Source organism: Mastigoproctus giganteus, chromosome 12 (genome assembly GCF_048544385.1).
Source record: "Mastigoproctus giganteus isolate SK-2022 chromosome 12, ASM4854438v1, whole genome shotgun sequence".
NCBI lineage: Eukaryota > Metazoa > Arthropoda > Arachnida > Uropygi > Thelyphonidae > Mastigoproctus > Mastigoproctus giganteus.
In genome coordinates this window covers 136,012,308-136,018,901 of record NC_143586.1, presented here as the reverse complement: position 1 = coordinate 136,018,901, position 6,594 = coordinate 136,012,308, and positions in this window count along the sequence as shown.

Here is a 6,594-nt window from a genome sequence, read left to right as displayed (position 1 = left end):
ATGGGTCAAGTCCGTGGTTATCACATCTAGGTGTTTGGTCCAGTCCGTGATTGTCACGTAGTAGTAATATGTCTGCTTTTGGTCAGTTCCCTGGGTCGAGTCCCTGGGTCTTGTCTGTGGTTATCACATCCAGGGTCTGGTCCAGCCTAATCAGTGTTTATATTTCATGGGATGAGGTCCCATCCTAAGTAGTTTGGTTCAGTCGGCTGAGTGTCCATCCATGGACATTGTGTAGTGGCCAGGTTATTCATGGTCAGGCTTGGTAGAATTCCAGTGATTTCAGATTTTGTGGTTTCATTGAGGGAATTAGCCAGGGTTTACATTGGTTGTGGTTTCTGGGATTGTGGCACGGGGAACGTTCGTCTTCTGTCGAAGAGGTCCTGTGCAAAATTTGTTAGGGCCCTATAACTAACTACCCTCCTCCTCCAGTATATGGTCCTCTTGGTTCTGTAATACATATCGTATTTCAGTGATAAGGCGGCATCGAAGGTCGTCATATAAATGACAGTGGTGCATAAGATACTCCCACGTTTCTATCATTCCACAATAGCATAGGAGGTGTCACTGAGTTCAAAGTTTGAGCTTCTGTGACCAGTAAGCAGGTAAGTAACCAGCAGTCCTGAAGAGAACCAGTGTGGATATTCCGTGTAGATGGCTTGTATTATTGGCACGAATTTCCATGTTATTTGTCCTTTTGATCAGTTCTCCCAGCGTGTTTGCCATATTTGTTGAAGATGTAAGGCGAGTCTCCTCTTCTCTATTTTGGGATCATTGGTTAAGTCTAGTGTGAGGTCTTGACAGGTGGCAGCTTGGCCTTTGGAAAGGTTGTGGAGGAGGCCGTCTGCGCGGTAGACAGTGGTATTGTCACCGTCCTACTCACACCGGTTGGAAAAGGCCCGGGTTCGAATCCCATCGATGACGCGAGGAACTTAATATCATCATCTCTGATGATGATATTAAAATTATTGTAAAATGCACCAGAAGGAAGTTTGCATGACAACATGGAGAGTTTGATGTAGGATCAATAAGTACCGATTCCACAGCATTAGAAACACAATTTTGATCACACAATTAGGTTGGAGCAGTAGTCGGCTTGGCTTTCACAGATGGGGCACCCTCCCCAGTAAAGGGCCAGATCCTAGCACGGCAGCTACGTTATCCCAGAGCGCTTCAGTTTTCCTTCTGGGAGCCATATGGTGACCATGCAGTCTCACAAACAAAAAATAACTCTCACAGAAAATAACCCTAGTATCTGGCGTAAATCCCAATGATTAACCAAACGTTTCTCACCAATGGACTCTGCAGTTTATATCTTCTTATGGGAGCACTTTTTGGAACTTTAAACTATAATCTAAACACATCTTAAAAGGCAATATTTATGGAGCGATGTTTCATGCGCCCGACTATAACGGCGGACATATTGGCGACCTTCACATCAAGTACAAAGTACAAATTGTGTTGAGGATCAAACGGCATCAGGAATTTCTTGCATCTCCGCGAGGTTCACTGTATCGAGGGACAGTACTCTGTCAAGGCCAGAGATTTAAAAGTGTGTGGATCATGTGTTGTGTAGTAAAGTGTATTTAGGGTCATACGGCACCAGGGTGTTCCCCCATCTCCGCTTTGTTCACATTGTGATGGGTGTGCCAGTTTGCTGGAAATGCCAGATATTTTAAAAGTGTATGGATATTGTATATGTGTAGTGTCGTGTACCATTGTTCATCTGGTCATTTAGCCGCTGAACCCCTACTGAGGCCCAACGTTGCTTCACTTTTGCCCTGTGGAGGCAGACCAGGTGCACCAGTATTGTAATTATTTAGTCCTGCCACCTAATTTCCTGAGATTTCAGGAGAGAGAGAGAGAGAGAGAGAGAGAGAGAGAGAGAGAGAGAGAGAGAGAGAGAGAGAATCAATTGGTATAGGTTAGTTCGCGTGGTGAAGGCGCTAGAATGAGAAGCCAAGAGTTTGTGCAAAATTTATTTTGATGGTTAAATTTGGATTGTGTGGGACTTTCGCTTGCGTATAGTTATATTGGGGGAGGGAGACTGAAGGTCGGGTGAGGGATATAGTCAGAAATAAGGAGCCGATAGGGAAGGTAGCTTCAGCTTGCAGTGGAGCATGCCCATACCCCACCAGAAAGAAGAGAAGGTTAGTGGGGGTTGCAGGAGATGGCAAGCCGTCTCCCTCCCCCCCACCGGGGAAGGGGAGGAATAGTGGGCCAGACAAGGGAGCTGACCCAGATCGCCCATAGGGTGTGAAGGCCTGTGGCTGCGAAGTGGTCGTCTATCATCAGTGGCCCTACCATCCAGGGATAATGGAATTCCTTCAGGCTTTCTTGTCAGGTCCCTACAACAACTGTGCAGGTTCTTCTTCATCTTTTAGTGAGAGTCGCTCATGGGACTGAGTCCCGTCCGTATGTCAGTTGGGAAGGATTTTCATCAGGGTTGAAGGTCCAGTCATGTCCATTTGGTGTCTGTGCAGCGCGACAGCTACTTGGTCGTTAGTCCTTATAGATTGGGGAACGCCCCAGCTGTAGGTTAAAGGAGTTAGATCTTTACGATCACTGTTTGTGGAATATGTTCTCATCATAGTGGCGGTCTTTACATGTTCATTTCTGTGCTTTGGTCCCATCCTGGGTGTGTAGAGTCATTTGCATGCTATAGGTTGGACTTGTCTTTGGTAGTCGTGGTTTCTCCGTTGGCCCTATGGCCTGTCCGGGAGTGAAAGTCGGGAAGTTTGGATTCAGTCACAATGGGGAAATAGGGATTCGAGACTCCTGTTTTTGTTGTGCTGGTTATTCCGCATGTCAGTACGGCTTGGTGTGGTCATACAAGCAGTGAGCTTTGTTGGTTCTGGTTGCTCGGGGTTTGCTGGTGGCGGGAGGGTTTGCCGTCTGTCGTAGAGGCTCTGGGCAAAATTAGAGAATAGCTTGTAATTTGATTCATTCTCCAGTAGATAATGCTCCTGGTTTTTGGGGTTTAATTGTATCTATGTGATCAGGTGTCCACGTAGATCTTCATAGTGCTCAAATTCATGCATTATGTGGTCCCATGTCTCCAGTGAGCTACACACGCACATGGGATTATCTGTGATGCCAAGGAGTTTCAGTTTGTTGCGGATCGCTCCGTGTCATGTGAGGAGGTAAGTAGTGTAGAGTCCGAGATTGAACCATTGCGGATATTGTGGGTAGACATGTTGGAGATTAGGTAAAAACCTTCGAGTTATTTCGCCTTTGGTTGAGTCAGTCCAACGTTGCTGCCAGATTGTTTGTAGGTATGTTTTCAGTCTTTTCTTCTCTGCTTGTCTGTTATTTATCGGATGTGTGGTATGGTCTAGATATGTTGTGGCTTTTTCACGCCTGAGTTGCTGCTGCATTCCTGTGCGGATTACTTCCAAATCGAGAGGCATTGTTCCCGTGATAACTTGCAGTGCATGTGTCGATACTGTATTGCATGCTCGTGTGATGGTCAGGAGGATCGGTCTGTGTGTTATGTCCAATCGTCGACGATTCATCACTGTTGAGGCCTTGTGATACCAGGCGCCGGAGGCATATGTAATTGCTGGGATGATGGCTGCCTTGTAGAGGAGCGCGAGGGTGCGCCTCTTCAGCCCCCAGTCTCGGCGGGTGACCCTAGCAAGCATGGCTACGTAATTTTTAATCTTGGCCTGATTATAGTTGAGGTGAGGGGGGTAAACGATCGGTTTCTCTCTCTAGTATAATTCCAAGGTATTTAAGATCAGTGACAAGCTTAACAGTTCTATCATTGATTTTAATTTGGTGCAGTCTGGTTGGGGTCAGGAAGCCTTTTAGGAGTATGGATTTCGTCTTGGTTGACGAAATGGTTAGGTGATGTCCCTCCGCCCTATCTCGGAAGGTGGTTAGTGCTTCGTTTGTGATGATTTCCATCTGAGCCCTAGAGTTAGCGGCCAGCACCAAGGAGAGATCATTAGCAAATGCCAGTGATTTGAAACGTTCCCTAGATCCTTGCAGAGGATCTAGGGAACGTGTTGTGTAGTAAGTGTGTGTTGTCATACGGCACCAGGGGTTTCCCCCATCTCCACGTTGCTTTCACTGTGCCTCTATTATAAAGATATTTTCCTGCCAGCAATTACATATGCTGCTGGAATATGTAATCGCAAAGCCACCACTGCAGTAAACCGAAAAACTGGGGACTACGTAGCAACACATACTCATAACCATCTCGAGAGCATGTAACACAAAGTACCAACGCACTCGGGGGTACTAATGGGATACCTCCCTCTGGACCTGAAGATTAAGCATGGGCTACTCTATCAACTGACCAAAGGCAGAACGGCAACATGCCTCGACTACATAGATCTGTCAAATGATCCCAAAGTAGAAAGGAACCATCTCCCCACTTACCTCCATCAAACTTGGCAGGCCCACTGGGAGACCTCCAGCAAAGGTGCAATAACTAGAAAATTTCTACCCAACATACGGCACGCACATCTGGATTATCCACCGTGGCTCTCACGAGGACTCTACACCACACACCTGCTGATGGGACACTGGCTCATTAGAGACAAACTACAAGAATTTGGACTCTGATATGCTGTTTTGCCTCTGTGGTGAACGTGAAATGTGGGAACACCTAATGTAGGGTTGCCCACTATATGAGGACCTCTATTGCAGGTTCATCACTAGAACACATCTTAACCTCCGTAATCGAGAATACCTCGCCATAACTGAAGTCGACACATACAAGGCGTTTGCGCAGCTGGCCCAGGACCTCTTCACAAGAAGGACGTTCCCACAGCCTCAGCCACTGCAGTAAACAACTATGCCGTGCATACCAGCAGAAAATCTACACAACCACAGAATCCTACCCAGATGATGAACTGGACATGACCAGGGTGAAACAAACAAGGAATTAAACATCACAGCTGAGTCTGCCTGAAGTGACAATCTCTGACAACCCACAGTGTATCCACCTGATGTGACAATCTCATTCAACAGTGAACGACATGGATAAGATAACTGGACGTAAACAACAAAAAAAAATAAATAAATAAAAAATAACATCACTGTGACAACCTGATTAGACAAACTCATACAGCATAGGCATTTGGCACCTGATCAAGACAACGAGACTCCCGTGTCATGCCATGCAAGGACTCAGAGAAATGACTGCAGCACATTGCTGCCATATGGCGATGTGGGCTGGTAACCTTGACCAGCTTGCTTTCACTCCTTTTCCTTGGGAGGGGGGGAGACGCTCGCTGTCTTCTCCTCCTCCCTGACACCCCCTTTCCCTCTGGTGGGGACTGGGCATGCCCCACTAAATGCAGGAGCCATCGGCCCTTACTTCTTTCTTCCCCTAACCTTCAGTCTCCCTACCCTTCTCTTGACTATACATTGCGAAAGTCTCACACAGCCAAATTTAAATTAACACCAAAATTATTGCCCATCCCATTAGGCCTCTAAAACTTGCCATCTTAGCGTACAAACCCACGGTCATTTCAGCGAAAAAATCCCACATATTCTGTTAATAGCAATCTTGCAATAATACCACCGTGATAATGTTTTTTTTTTTTTAGGACCTAGCCGCTTAAAATCCCAGGAAATTAGGCGGTGGGGCCTGCCAGAGTATAATAAATTACAAGGTACACCTGGCGAGCCTCCTCATTGGCACAGTACGGACGTCGAGTCCCATCAGGCGCCCGACGGCCAAAAGAACAATAGGCACAACATACTATAGAACACTATGAAGACCTCAGAGGGCTACTAATAACAAGGTTGAGATACCTCCCAAAAGGACTGGGGCACCACTTCGTGGACACTGAGGATGAATATAGGGTGCTCTCCCAGAATGCGCAAGACATTCACCAGGAGAAAAAACACTAATAGCTATCTACAGCAACGTAGACAGAGATTGACAAAAATCGTCGCCAAATGTGACTGAAAACTGAAACCCCGCAGGGGACCAGTACTTGAACAAGGTTGCAGATCACATGGAAAATAAATTAAAGGATGGGGCTCGTGTGACAAAACTGAACAGAATGCAGCACAGAGAGTAGAGAACAGACTAAACGCAGCACAGCTGCAAACAGCCTGATGGCGATCTGAAGAGGGCACCCCTAGCCCTCTTCACCTATTATTCCCACTTCCTTGGGGGGGGGACGTTTTATGTTCCCTCTCCTCCACCCCCAAAATTCTACTGTGGTGGGGCATGGGCATGCCCCACTGAAAACTGGGGCTATCTACTCTATTGGCCTCATATTTCGGTGTTTTCCCTCCAATCTCCGGTCTTCCTCTCCTCTCTACCTTCATCATAGCGAAAGCCCCACACGTCAAACTTAATACGATAAAATTACCTTACGCCCAAAACTCGGCCTAGCAAACCAAAGCGATATTACCCATATGATAGCGCAAATTATTATTATTATTATTTTCTTTCTTTATTTTTTTTTATATATTTATAAGTCCTAGCCGCTGAAATCCCAGGAACTTAAGCGGTAGGACCTGCCAGAGTGAATCTACAGCTACTAGGTTCCTGGTCTGTCTCCACGGGGTGTAAGTGGGACAAAGTTGGGCCTCAATAGGGGTCTAACGGCTAAATGACCAGATGAACAA